The sequence below is a fragment of the Pollachius pollachius genome (genome assembly GCF_949987615.1).
Source record: "Pollachius pollachius genome assembly, chromosome: 19".
Classification (NCBI taxonomy): Eukaryota; Metazoa; Chordata; class Actinopteri; order Gadiformes; family Gadidae; genus Pollachius; species Pollachius pollachius.
The window spans coordinates 3,887,542-3,901,464 of NC_136952.1; positions in this window are offsets into that span (position 1 = coordinate 3,887,542).

A 13,923-nucleotide genomic window follows, 5' to 3' on the forward strand; every position below is an offset into this window, starting at 1 on the left:
GTGGTAATTTGTCACCCCCTCCCACCCGCCCGCCACACACACACACACACACACACACACGCACACACACACACACACACACACACACACACACACACACACACCTCCAACATGGGACTGGACAACGGTAAACAGGGAGAGAGTGCGAGACAAGAAGAGAAGCCTCAGGCTTGGTTGCCAAAGTTACTCTCTCTCTCTCCTTCTCTTTCTCCCTCTCTCCCTCCCTCTCTCTCCCTCCCCCTCTCTCTTTCTCTCTCTCTCCTTCTCCCTCTCTCTCTCTCTCTCTCTCTCCCTCCCCCTCTCTCTCTCTCTCTCCCTCCCCCTCTCTCTTTCTCTCTCTCTCCTTCTCCCTCTCTCTCTCTCTCTCTCTCTCCCTCCCTCTCCCTCTCTCTCCCCAGCTTCAGAGCTGATTCTGCTCATTTATTCGTGGCGGCGTCGCCCCAGCGGCAGGGCATTCCTCCCGGCCTGGCCGTCACCCGGGCTGCGAGTGGTGCCCGCAGCACGCGGCGTTACCTGGACATAAAGAGTGCGGGCGCGTAGGGCTTTGTGGCTTTATGAGTAGACCCGGACGCTGGACTGGGAGCCGGTCCTTAGCGAAGCCGCCAGTGCCTTGTGTTGAACACAGAGAGGGTGTTAGGGTCAGGGTGTTCACAGCCAGTGTGTGGTGTTTTTGTACGACGGCAAATGCAATTTATGAGCAAGGAAAGCCATACAACAGCCATTTTTGTTCTCGATGTATAGCGTGATAGACACACTGATTTCATGGTAATATCAGAAGATCAACAGCCAAAGTGTGTGTGTGTGTGTGTGTGTGTGTGTATGTGTGTGCGCACGGACACCTCAATAGTAATCATTCTCAAAAATGGAAGCTGTCACTGATGTTTTTTCTGTGCAGGCGTTGTGTTCGACAAGCCCTCCAGCACACCTAGGGAAGATTAATGTGGCACTGATTTCACTGAGAAGCAGAGACGAATGTGCTGCGCTCTCTGCAGTAACTCAGAGGTATATCGGGAACATCGAGAATTTTGACGGAGGATCAGAAAAGCTCACATGTTCCGTCGATGAAGAGAAAAAAAGATCGACCAAACCTGCTGTTGTGTTCGCTATTTTAATCTCAAGCACGCAGATCACCTTGACGGAATGATTCGATCTCGCGCAAAAATAATAATTAAATAAAGTTTCCAAAGAACAGTGCATGCATTGCTTATTACAACGAGCAAAAAAATAAAAACACAGGAAATTACCATCGTTTCTTCTTTTAGATACCCAGTAATTGAAACAAGGCCCCTCTTGAACAAAGGAATCCAGGATGCGAAATAATTTGCGCTAAAGAGCGTGTGTAGGAAGGACGCCGAGAAGGCGAACCAATTATAGACGTGAAGAGCGCCGACCGCGGGGCTACAAGTGTCTGATGCGGACTCGTTAAGACTCTCGTCGTGGGCATCAGCCATCGCCCGCCTCATAATAGGCTGTGATTAAACTTGGTAAATCCATTTTTTTTAATGTGAGGACCGCAGTTGCGCTCCGTCTTTGTGGGTCTTGTGGTACGGGGGGGGGGGGGGGGGGGGGGGGGGGGGGGGGGGGCGGCGTTTGGCTGCCACAGCGTAATTCCAGAGAGCTCTTCAAGTCTCTCTTTTGTTAATTCAGTTAGACATCAACACGTCGGTGCGTTGTGGTTTTCCATATTTCTATTTAACACCGGGGCAGGGATGAGCGTATCGCTGTTTGAGATTTAGATTTGTGAATTTATAACTGGGTTTAAAAAGAGAACCACTCCAAAAGCATTAATATTCAACATCAAAGACATTCCCTCCCTGCATTGTAAGGCAGGTGTTAAGACATAACAATAGTATAAAATGCATGGTAGCAAAACAATAGGTTGGCCAAAGTATAATTTAAGACCACAATCACATGCATATATATTCCCAGATGTAGATTTATTTAACAAACAAACAATAAAATGAGAAGAAGATAAGAGTTTACAGGGATATATATTCAGGCATCTATAGCGTTTAAATTCGTCTGATGTGTAAATGCTTTCTTTATCTTGATCTGTCTGGTTCTGGTATGCTCAACCGTCATATTTCTCCCTATTTCCTTTGCTTTCCATACATTTTTCATTGACTTCTTGAAAAGCCGTTTCTACTTCTCAGCATGGATCTGTGAAGTGGACGAATGTGGTGGTGGTGTGTCTCCTGGTCCACAGAGCAGTTATCATCCTAAGGGAGTCATGAATAATGAATAACCCAGGAGGGACTTAATTACACTTTCAAATCCTGTAGACCTCATCAAGGGGCCCACGTCACATGGCTTCAACATACGTGTGTGTGTGTGTCTCTCTCTCGGTCTGTGTGTGTGTGTGTGTCTATCTATCTGTGTGTCTATGTGTGTGTCTGTCCGTCCGTCCGTCCGTCTATGTGTGTATCCGTCCGTCCGTCTGTCTATGTGTGTATCCGTCCGTCCGTCCGTCCGTCTATGTGTGTATCTGTCCTTCTGTTCGTCCGTCCGTCCGTCCGTCCGTCCGTGTGCGTGTGCACGTGTGTGTTTGTCCATCCTGTAGATCTTTTTATAACCCGGCCACCTGTCTGAGCGTAACCAATAATTGGCCTTTGAATGATTTTTAGTCATCGAATGCAGAGGCTAATGCACTGACTCTCCCAGCACTGGCCGGCCCGATGTGCGTAGTGCGGCATACGGCAGGTATAGCCACGTAATTGCCGGCCGTGCCATCTGTTACAGTTATGCGAAATTAGGGATAAATTAGTTAGCGGACACTTTGGCCCATTGTCTGTTGTTTTGATAATCACCCTTAATAAGGGACCGCATCAATATGGTCTTTAAACCCGATTTGGCGCTTAATGGAGTCAGATGGGGGCAGTCAGTGTGTGCTCGGGGGCTAATCCTGTTAGAGATGTTTGTGAAGAGCAAATTAAATCAGTCATAGATTGTGCCCTCTCAAGTCTGCCAGACGACCAGACCCATTGAAGAGAAAAAGGGGGGATTCATATTTGAACCTCCCACAGAAAATGCACTTATGCGGACAGGAATAAAGTCAGAGTTGGGTGAATGGATGGAGATGGCTCTTGCCGGGACCCTAATGGCTTCCTGTCAGCCTGGGCGGCTTGGAAGTCGAGGCAGAGATATTCAGAAGCGACCCCCCCCCCACTTCCAACAGGCCAGACCCCCTTCGATAATGAGGGAACTTCCCAGACAGAAGTTTAATTTCGTACGCATCTCTTCTCTTAAACGCACATGTGGCCTCCCAACGATTGTCTTTTTTTTTCTGCGATCCCTGGCCCCGACACACGGTGTTAATACGTCTTTATCCCTCTGATGTTGGCCCCTAAGTGGCTCCTTTTATAACGACAACAGAGCACTTTGAAGATGTGGTTACCCCAGTCCTGGTCGTCCTGCCTTGTGGACAGGAGGGCGTGGCTCCTGGTGGGCGTGGCTCCTGGTGGGCGTGGCTCCAGGATGGCGTGGCTTCAGGTGGGCGTGGTAACAGGTGAGCCTGCCTTCAGGTGGATGTGCCTCCGAATGGACGTGGCTCCAGGTGGCATGGCTCCAGGTGGGTGTGCCTCCAGGTGGGCCTTCTTCCAGGTGGGCGTGCATTTTGCTGGGCGTGGCTCCAGGTGGGCGTGGCTCCAGGGGTGTTGTCCCCGGCTCCTCTCCGCCGGCGAGTGCGGTGGTGGGACACGGCGGGGAACAAAGAGCCGGCCTTCTGAAGCCGGTGTGCCGTTACGCTCACTGCGAGTTCACCTGAAACGCGGCACCCGTCGCTCCCAGCGAGGGACGCTCCCCAACCCCACCCTCCCCCCGCCCAAACCACCCCCCCGGCCCATCTACCACCATCCCTACCCTCCCCCCGCCCTACTCCCCCGACTACACAGCCCCCACCATTGAGATTCCTTTGGCCTCATCGAGGGCAGAACCTCTCAAATTGAAACGAGTGGAAATTACACGCAGGTGGCGACACGTTCCTGGGCCATTAGTGGGTTCCAGGTCGTTAGCACCTGTCACACCTCTCGCTAACATGAGTCTGCAGAGCTGAGGAGGAAGAACGGACGTCCATGTTTAGAAACAATATTGTCAGGTCACTGTCAACGCATTTAACGTTTACTTTGACTTAAAGGTGCAGTGTTAAGAATTTAGTGGCATCTAGCACAACTGAATAGCCCCTCCCCTTGACTTTAGGTTATTTAACTTAACTCTAAATGTTCAATTCAATCGATAATGGGTTTCATAATGCACTGCAGCATGAGCTCCACCCAAATGCAGCCTTCCCTCATCATCCCGGGGTGAGCAGTCGTTCCTCTAAGTTCACAGGAGAGCCGGGAGCCGACCCGAGTAGATTTATGACTGTTGGTGGAGTAGGAGGGCAACACCTCGACTCATTGAGATGAGATGAGTGATGTGACTGGTGATTTGGATGTCACCCCCCCCCCCCCCCCCCCCCCCCCCCCCCCACCCACCCACCCCAGCCCTGACACAGAAAGTGAGAGAGGGAGCACGGAGACGACATGGTTAAATGAGCTCATGGACCCCTGTGTGACACCCCCACCCAGACCCTCAGGGCCCTCTCCTAGTCTGGAGTAGTATACATGTACACACACACACATGCATGCACACGCAGGCATGCTAGTGCAAGCACACACACACACACACAAATGTACGCACACTCAACTCACATGCACACACTCAAAGCCAGAGTTGTATACACATACATACACACAGACGCATTACACAGACGTACACACACCACACACCAGACACCAAATCTGGTGGTCTTGTAAACGTGTGAAACGGCGTTCACTTTGACAGAGCATCGTTCAGAGCTGTCTGTCGTGGAGTATGGATGTCGGTGTGAAACAGCGTTGGGGTGCATGGATCCATTTCAGCTCCTGTCTGGAACACAGCCGGAGAATAAAGGGTCAGGTTGGGACCCAGCCGACCTTCAGTTGACTTCTTTTTCCACGTCCGACACCCAGAAAAAAAATAAGGACTTGAAATTCCTTTGGCGGAGGAATATAGTGGGACCGTCCCCTTCCCCGGGCCCCCAGGGGACAATCCTCTACCCTTCACCGGAGCACACAGGCGGGCCCTCGTCTTACCAACACAGGTATGCACCGGGAGATTACAGGCCCGTCGGACTCGGAAAGCCCCGCCCTGCCGCTCTGCATTTCAATCTCCCCGGCCTGGGACACGCGATACCTCTGATCCGTGTCCTCAGACACTCGTGTCCGGGTAGCTCTGGGCGGCCGACATGCAACGACGTATTCCCCGAACGTGACTTGGCATTCCCACAGACGCCTTGAAGGGGGGGGGTGTAGCCCCGCACACGGGCAGAGCGGACCACACAGAGCTCCGCCTCTCTCTCCTCTCCTCTCGCGTACGACTTGTGCTTTGATTTGGTGCCAGGGACACGGGCTCCCTGGGCGCCGTCCCTCCAACCCTCTCCTTTGGAGCGGTTTGTGGCATGGCGTTTAGGAGGAAGCGATTAAAGCGAGATGTAATGTGTGGCGTACCTGCTTGTTCTTCTTGAAGTCGGATAAGAAAAGGAAAAAAGGGGTTCTGCGGTCTGGTTTTCTTTCGTCTCCATTCCGTCTCGTCTCGTTCAACGCGGCAGTATTTAAGATACGTTTATCGAAGCATTCCGGTTTGTTTATCGGTCATTATCTTATTAAAAAGCTATTCTCTCTATATTTTTCCTCTTTCTTTCTTCCCTCTCTCACTTTCTTTCTCTTTCCCCCTCTGTTTCCCTCGGTCTACACGCTAAATAATTACCGCTAAAAGGATTCCCGCCGCAAAATTGCAGCAGCCTTTTTGTCGCGGATAATAAGGTTAGCCGCGAGAGTGTGCAGGTGTTGCTGTGGGTGGGCTGGGGGGGGGGGGGGCATTACCATCTTGATCATATCCATCGTGGGCCCCTGGGGGGTTGGGGGGGGGGAGCACCACACTTCGCATCGGCCCCAGAGCCCACAAACCTTTTCACTATTAAAATGATCATGTTCAACAGCGGACAAAGAGAAGAGGGGACGACTCCAGAGTAGGGCATTTTCTCCCACCTCCCGCGCTTATCTGGCTTTTGATGTCTCCGTAATAAAAGGCCCATTGGGCCGGAACAATGAGCGCCGAGATGGACAAGAGCTGATATACTGGGCCCCGACTGCCGCGGCCATTAACTAAAAGGCCGGGGCATTATGGATGGACGGAGATGAAAGAACATTGGGGGGAGGAAATAAAAGATTGAAAAATTGTCTGCGGCTAAAGTGAATGGAGGAAAATGTGAAAAGATGTCTGCGTCGTGTTCTGTTATCCCGGCTGGATGCGGCGGGCCCAGAGAGAGAGAGAGGTGGAGAGAGTTAGAGAGACAGAGAGAGAGACAGAGGCAGTTTAGCTTTTCTTCGCCGGTGAATGTGGTTTGATTACCTTCACAGCTGAATGTGGTTACAGCCGTTATTATGGGATGGAAGCACGTCATGGAAACAAAAGGAAAACATGGTCAATTAAATTAAATGTCAAAGTTTGGGAATTTAAAAGCAGGGAGCATTTGTGTACGGATGCAGCCTGTTCCGAGCAATGATCTAAATATATTTTTTAAGTAATTTAAAGGCTCATAATTAAATCCGTTAAAAAGTAGCGAACATGACACAAGCACTACACATTTTCATTGAGTCGTTTAAGTTGCAGTCATGTCATGTTGACCACATCGCAGCAGCGATCAGCTTGCCGTTCGGCCGTTGCGTGGTGAGGATTGGGAGCTGGTCGATACAAAGGAAGGGAGCCAGGGGCAGAAGCAACAGCTTGTCGATGCAGAGGTCAAAGGTGAAGGCCATGGCTGTCTGTCGGGGTCCAGACACGGGGTCAAGAGGTCTCAGTTGGGGGTCATGACCCTGACTTGAGACCCAATCAAAACAGGAACAGTGACCTCTTTGACGGAGGGAATCCAGGCCATTTTAAAGTGCGTACCATTAAGGCCCAGTCCTTACCACAGCGACCAGGGTTTGATTCCTGCCCGTGGTCCTATTCTGCATGTCTTCCCCTCTCTCCCCCATACCTTCCTGTCTTACCCATTCTACAATAAAAAGGATAAAACCCTCAAAAAAACAGCAGCAAACAAATAAAGGACAAGAAAAGATCCAACTCGAGTTTCTTGCCCTGTGTGCTGTTTGGTTGTGTCTTGACTCTCCCCTTCTATCTTCTCTGTCTCTCTCGGTCTCCTCCAGGTAACGGTGAGGATGTACAAGCGAGGCGCCCGTGGCTGGCTGGGCAAGACCCTGAGCGCCAGCGCCACCATCCCCTCCACCACCCTGGTTCTGTTCAGACGCAGCGGGGAGGACACCGAGGCCAAGATCCCAGCCGGCACCATCCACAGCATCACCCTCAGCATCTGACCGCACCCTCCCAGCTCAGAACCCCAGGAGTGTAGATGTTCATTGACGGTTTTGCCTTATTCTCCGCTGAGACGATTATGAAGGGTTCTGTGTGTTTGTTCGCACACGGAATCGCGGAAACATTCTCCATCGCCACACGTGTTCCGCGCACTCCACGACGGACAGCCACGCTCCAGCGCGTATTATGTTGACGAGGATCGTTGAGGCAATTAAGCCAGATTAGCCTCTGATTGTTTTGAATGCTTAGGGCGTGCCCACACCCTTCACACCAGCCGTTAGTAATCCATTACGTCGCTCCGCCTGCGCCGCCGAAGCCAGCCGATGTTTGGAAGTGTTTTTTTAAAGTCTTAATTGTGTCGGATTGTAATGTGACGAGGAGCAGGGGAAGTCATTGGTTGAAAGAGCCGTGATTGATGATCTGTTTAGGACGTCTTCCAACGGTACGGGAGGTGCTTTATTAATATGCCAGGGCCTAACGAGGGGATAAGGACATGTTGAAGAGCGCCCTGGCTCAGTTATCATCAGCAGCACCCCTCGGTAGCTTCAGCCACTCACACTTCTATCAGTTATGCGGCGCATTGGGCTGCGCTAACAGCTAGCAGTTATGTTTAGTGTACCTGGCAGTGGGCAAAATGGAGTTATTTCCATCAAGATATCGGAGCATTCTGCTAATCCAATAGAAAAGGCTTTCTGTTCGGATGCGTATCTGTGTGCATGGCATCTCTCTACCTGAAACATCGTTAGGCTATACTCTGGGTCCTCAAGTTTTTTCCTAATGTCTGCTTACAAATTTGCCCGAGGTGCCAATCTCTGGCAATTGTGGAAAACACCACCCCCCACATCTGTCCATCGGACAGGGTGATTCTCTGTGTTTTTAGAGGTTTGCAGGTTAGGCATAGGCTGCTCTTCCCAGAAGGCCACTTTCAGCCAAGAGAACACTCTTTTTGCCATAACTTTGTTGGGTTGAGTGGTGTTATTGCTTATCAGGAGGACTTACTCTAACTCTTTCTCACAATCTAGGTGTATGATTGCACCTAATACGTTTACGTGTGGACTATTGCCCAAACTTTACATTAGAGTGGTCTCAGGAAATGCATTCTGGAGCCATCAGCCCACAACTTGTCTTTTATAAAGGGGGATAATGGGATTTTCTTCAGGTTTGGTTATTGAAGTGGTCTCGCATCACAGCGACCTGGTGCACTTTTTTTAAACAGCGAAGGGTTAAGGCTCAGGGGTATTTAAGTCAAAGTGGGTTAGACTTTTGTAACCACTCTAGATTGTGTTTTCTTATGCATGTTGGTTTCATTTTGTTGACATATACCTTTTTTACCGTCATATAGTAGTCACTTTGTGAAAGTTTGTATTATTTGCCTTTCAAAATAAAACTATTGAATGCAACGATTTGAGTCATTATGTGGACGGTTAGATTCTACATTCTACATTCTAGAAGGTAAGTCTTCTAGAATGTAGAATGTTCTAGAAGTAAACTAATGAAGGTAAACCTTATAGAATCTTCGGAAACCACGACAACTCAACGCATTACTTATAGTTCTGCATTGCACTCCCCCACCCATGCAGCAGTTAGAACACATTTCCATCGAGCCGTCATGGTTTCCCCCGTAAGATTCTAGTAGGTTTCCGCGGCTCAACAAGCCAACATGGCTGCCGGCTGAATAAAGCCTACAAAGGTCTCCCTTATCTGAACATATCTTGTGTCTCAGCGATAGTCTTATTAAAGGTGTGTGCGCTTGTAGGCTAAAACGACAACAAGGGAGCCATGACGGTTGGGGGGGACAAAGAGGACCCTGTGGGGTTATGTTTGGGCCACTGGGAAGCAGGGGGTTCGGAGCGGTAATGTTCATGGGGACCCGACCAGAACATAATGTAAGACGGTAAACCGATCCCGTGCGCGACTCCTTCCGGATGTGGGATCAATGAGGGTTCTGTCGGAGCGGGAACCTGCTGGGTATCGGGTTCCGGTTCAGTGAAACCCCCTAGAACACGGTGTTTGTGTTTTCAACATGAAAGTACGCTTCCACAGGGACCATAGCTCAGCGACCAGCTCACCAACAGGTTAGGCCTGATGGTGAGCTCCCCCCCTGGCCTGCTGGGGTGGATGGACGTAAGGAAGTAATCGACCAACAAGGTCGCCCTGCGTGGTTTGTCCGGTCAGCGGAGACAACAGAAGGTCATGACCCCCTTGTTGGGGCCAGGTGTCCAACTTTGACCCCTGGGCAGCAGAGCAGTCATTCAGCACCTCGCTCTAGGGTTTCAAGGCCAGGTCATCGTGTGACCTTTCTCTGTTAGACTGGACACTCGGGACTGGAAGCAGCGGAGACCTTTGTGCTGCGTTTATAATTTATTCGCTGCTACTTTTGATTGTTGAGTATTCTCAGCAGCACTCGTGAGTCCCTTTGGATAAAAACGTCTGCTAAATGACTGCATGTAAATGAAAGAGAAAGCGGCCTGATTAGCGACATCTACACTCTCTTTAAATAGTCTCCATACACTAAATGCTCCGAACAAGGTTAAGGTCAACATGCTCTTCTTGGCGGTAAATTAGATATGGGATTCGCCGAGAACAGGCCTGTGTTATCCCTGAAGAGCCCTAGAGGAGAAATTGTGTTGTTCTACGACTTTAACCTTCTCCAGTAAATGTTGTGCTTCCACGTGTGCTCGAGAAACCGAGAGAGAAAGACGATTGCGCCCCCTCATAAATAATATGGAAGCAGAAGCATTCAGATTGGTACTTGCCATGCATGTAACTTGTGTGAAAACAGCTTTGCAATCTCATATTGTTATTATTGTATATCGCCATTGTTCATTTCTAGTTACATTTTTAAACGTTTTTTTATGCTATAAAGATCTTTGCTGAAACCCGTTATGATTTTAGCCTGTAACTCAAATCACTCATGGATTTTATGTCCATACTTTACTCTGTATTTAGCAAACCATTTGTTGACAACGCATTTCTGAGATTTCATCTTCCTATGAAAGGAAGATTCCTACTGTTGGTTAAGTTGAGAGCGGGAATAGAACGAGACGTTTTTGTTCCCTCTTTAACATGTTCCACATCAAGGAAGCCTGTTGAAAACAATAAGAAAACTATAAAAATATATGTTTATGTTATAAAGAAAGCCATGTAGACGTAGTGGGGATGACAGGGTAAGATATACCTCATTTCTGTACTTTAACTCAAATAAAACATCAATACAACCCTGGATGTGGAGCCCTGGCAGCGAGGAGGGGGCTCTGAATGACCGTAGGCCTACTTGAGAGCAACCTACGAGGCAACAAAAGGAAGAATGCAAGTGAAAGACACGAACGGCTCCATTCCAATTACCGCTGAAAAGGGGCCCTGGGCTGGGCCTTTGCGTGCCCCCTTCCGTCGGAGGCGCTATTGAAAGGGATAGGAGTGCGTTTTAGTGGTAGGGGAGAAGCTAGTGTCGACAGTCAACGGATCGCTTCATGTCTGCAGGTGGCGAGTGTTCAGTTTCCCTTAGGAAAGGCTCTAAAATATCCGATACAAAGTATATGATGACAATATAAAATCATTACCCGTTTGTTCTTTAAGGAAACTTGATTAACCCTCCCTTTAAACAAACTTGGAGCGTTTTAGGGTAGCCTAGCAAAACCCTTTGCCAAAAATCAACCGATGCAGACAGGATTTCTTTCCTGGCTGTTGAATAGCACCTTTTTTATTTTACCTTTTCACTGGCATTGACGTAGCTCTTTCTGTCTCTCTCTCTGTATCTCTCTCTCTCTCTGTCTCCCTCTCGGTCTCTCCCTCTCCCTCTGTCTATCTCTCTGTCTCTCTCTCTTTCTCTCCCTCGCCCTGTCTCTGTCTCTCTCTTTCTGTCTCTCTCTCTCTGTCTCTCCCTCTCCCTCTCTCCCTATCTCTCTGTCTGTGTGTGTGTCTCCCTCCTCCTCTGTCTCTCTCTGTCTGGGTGTGTCTCCCTCTCCCTATCTGTGTGTGTGTGTCTCCCTCTCTCTCTGGTTCTCTTTTAATAATACAATGTATATTTAGGTTTATACTTAGGAACATCCATCCTCTTTCCCATAAAGCTTCATTAACACGTTCCCCTGACCTATGGCACTCAACGCGCTTTCCCCAAAAAGAGTAAATGACAGGAGGCAGACCATAAGCACGGTATGATGATCAATAGATAAACATGAGGGCTGCGTTCAACGCTCCTAGTATGGCTGTAGAACTGACCCCCCCCCCACCCCCATCTGGAGGTCTGCTGCTTGCCACAGACATGGAAAACAAATGGAGCGGCCCCGGGCACAGGCCATCAATTATAACATAATGTGTGGATGATGATGAATATACCCCCGGTCCCTCTGTGGGACCCTATCCCCGTGTGTTACCAACGTCACGGACACATAAACACCATTAGGTAAACGCATCGATCGCTTTCGCTCACATTAGTTTACTTCGCTTGCCGTTGAATCGATGGGGAAACATTCTATTCCACCCCATTGGAATCAGAGATGTAAATAATGACCGATAATCAAAGGCTGTGAATGACAATGGCTCTGTTCGTTTGCATTGATTTCTGCTCCGTTCAGGCTTGTCATGCACTGTGTGATTAGATGATTACTCTGCTGGCCGATGGCACTTTGTGAAGGACAAATGCCTAATGCATCGTCACTGGTAAAGGCCTAACCACAAAGAGCATGACCGCAATTATTGGTTTTTCATTTACGGCTATTGTAGTTTTAAATAAGGAGAGAATCAACATCATGATGTAAAGCGGTTAACATTTTACCCATAAAATGTACCTTCTTGTTTAACTCGTACAATTATAATGATATTAAGAGGCATCTTTCGCAATCAATAGTCATCTCACAGATTAAACTAATCGTAAAAACAAATTTGGTCCTCCACCAAGCCGGGCTGTCCCAGGTGTTCCAGCTCCCCAACACCCAGTAGTGCTCCCAAAGTGTTTAGTTTCCGGTCCCGTAGAACCGTGTGACCAGAGATCGTTCATTGACAAATGTCAATGAACACAAACAGCACCAATGAATCCAGTCCATGGGCATTGCGTATAGTCACGTGATACTGAAAAGAAAGCCATTGCTAAAGACCATTGCTAATATACTGTATGTAATGCGCTGCATTCATTAGCATCCGTTATTAGGAAGCGGACGAGACAATGAATGCACTGCAATCTCGTTTATTTAATGATAACCACAAGTTGCTTTGAACTGACCGGGAGCATTCATATCTGTTTTTACTCCCAGTCATTGAAACTAGTTTAGGTTAAATGGGTGTACTTCGGGAGCGGGGAATTCGGTCAATAAGTTCCTGTGGAGCAGGCTGAAATAGAGACAACGTCGTCAGCGGTGATCTGGCCACCGGTGCCCGGCGGCAGGGGCAACCCGAGCCTCAAAGACACACAGGTGCATTAGTTCTGCTAGGCTAACCGTGAACGCTAATTGCAGGAAGGACAAACTGTAGCCCTGTGGTCATGAACCCATTAAATAACACGCAGGATCTAATATCTACACACAGCAGCGCAAGGCAGGACAAAGGGGCTGCTCAGCCTGTCACTTTAAATAGGGATAAAAAGTCACTGTTGAGCACGGTGGCTCCCTGATGGGGAGACCCCCCCCCCCCCCCCCGGACCTATACCCCCCGCCCTGTTTTGGACTTGGATGACCATATAAAGAAGCTGCCTGTCACTCAAGAGGTTGAAGGTAAATTGTTGACAATGCAACTGTTGTCAATTGGAATTTGTGTGTTAGGGACGATGGGATGGAGGTGGGGGGGGGGGAGGCCTTGTCACACTGAGAACCTGTCGGTTTGCTCTGTTAAGAAAATGAAAAGGTTATGATTCAAGTGGGCCGCTTGTCATTTGCCCCCCCGCCCTTCCCTCTCGATCAGAAACAGGACTCCCGACCAGTCTTAAATAACATAGAAACAGATTAGTTTACATCGAAACAGACAGCGAGCATTTTGAAGCATTGTTCCCGACGACAAACGGAAAGTACTTAGGGTTGTAAACAAAAGCTAGTGTTTTGTGGTCGCTGCTATTGACCGGGGCCATTTGGACCATGTGCCTACCTGAATACCAAACAAGACATCATTCATTCATAATTCATCTATGTAATTAACGTCATTAATTATGGTGACAATAGCAGTGAAACGATTATATTCCCTAGCGCTATTGTTGATTCTCTCTGAGCTGTTGATACATTTACAATGCACTGCTGAACTACACTCAAGGTACTTAGTAATTGTCAAAGTAAGAAGTCAATTTGCTCAGTCAAATTTTTTACCAAATCAGCCTCAAAAGCGAACGCAATTTAAATATCTAAAATAGCTACTATGTGTGATGCAGAGTAGGTATTTGATATGCTGCACGATCATGCGTCAATCAAACCTTGGTCGAGGTCCGACCGCTCTTTCGACCCCGACCTGAGCCAGGACGTTTGATTTACAATCCTGTGGTTCAATCCAAACCCCCCCCCCCCCCTCAAGGATACAGGGAGCCCCCCGCCGGCCACCTGTCTGCCTGCCTGC